This window comes from Sinocyclocheilus rhinocerous, unplaced genomic scaffold (assembly GCF_001515625.1).
Source record: "Sinocyclocheilus rhinocerous isolate Xijiao unplaced genomic scaffold, SAMN03320098_v1.1 scaffold6039, whole genome shotgun sequence".
Classification (NCBI taxonomy): Eukaryota; Metazoa; Chordata; class Actinopteri; order Cypriniformes; family Cyprinidae; genus Sinocyclocheilus; species Sinocyclocheilus rhinocerous.
In genome coordinates this window covers 28,267-29,776 of record NW_015636867.1, presented here as the reverse complement: position 1 = coordinate 29,776, position 1,510 = coordinate 28,267, and positions in this window count along the sequence as shown.

Sequence of the window (1,510 nt, the reverse complement as noted above, 5' to 3'; positions counted from 1 at the left end):
CAAAAGGCTTTATAATGTGGTCTTATTATTTATAAGTATATAAAGTCAAAATAAAATCAATCAAATCAACATAATCAGGACAGGAACAGGAAACTAACCAAATATGGGCATAGGAAGGTACATGGGGAGCAAGACACACAAAACACGGAACAAAGTCTGACAACAGGAAACACTCAAACACACTGAACCACTCCTAACCGCTCACAAGATGTAGTAAGATACTGTGCACATCTTAAATAAATAATGTCACGATATGAGATAATCCATTATAAATTAAGTGGATTTAATATGGAATTAATTGTGTGTTATAAATACGCATTTGTGGTTATAACTTTTAAGAGTATGATTATTTATAACACACAATTAATTCCATATTAAATCCACTTAATTTATAATGGATTATCTCATATATTTATTTAATTTATTTAAGATGTGCACAGTATCTTACTACATCTTGTGAGCGGTTAGGAGTGGTTCAGTTGTTTCCTGTGTGTTTCCTGTGAGGTTAATATTAATTTTGCTGTGAGCTAGTTTTATTTTGACTTTAAACACTTATAAATAATAAGACCACATTATAAAGCCTTTTGGATGTATTCATGAAGTCATTTTACAGTAAAAACACTAATAAGATGTACTAAATTATTGTGCAGATCTTAAACAATGGCAAGATATGAGACTTATAATACATTATAACTATGAGAAATATAATTAATTGTAACTGAAGTGGATGCAACATGTTCACTGTGTGTTATAAATCATCGCACTCTTAAAAGCTATAACCACAAATAAATAAGTATTATAATACATTAACCCTCTGGGGTCCGAGGGTGTTTTGGGCCCTGAAGAAGTTTTGACATGTCCTGACATCTGTGCTTTTTTCAGTTGCTAATAAACATTTTAATGACTAAGTTTAGTAGCGGTGTTATCAGGAGAAGATGCCACAAAACGCGTATCCGCGTTAGTCGACCTCAGAGGGTTAAAACTGTTCTTATGATTATTTATGAGATGATACAACATATTACAAGGTTTTTTATAATGCATTATTCATTCATTATAATGCCTTACGAATACCCTTATTATGTATTATAAATGCGTACGAATACCCTTATAATGTATTATAAATATGGGCTTCATAGAAAGTAACCCCTTCTTTTTTTTTTTTTTTTGCAGCACCTTTTCTTTGCAAGAGCCACAACAAACAAACAAAACGAATAGTTTGCAAATAATTTGTAAATTTGTTATTAGATTAAATCCTCTGTTAAAAAGGCTGATGAAAGTGAATAAAAACATGATGAAAAAGCAAAAAACAGATTAAACTTTGTCAACGTAATAATTAAATGACTATTGAATATAATGCAGACCTGAGGCTTTAGTGAATTTCATTATTGAATTTCATTTCATTAATTTAATTTGTAAATTCCAGAAAGCATTAATTTGGAAAATCTTTCCACTATGAATTTGAATTTATATATATATATATATAGACACGCCCATAATTATTGACACACTT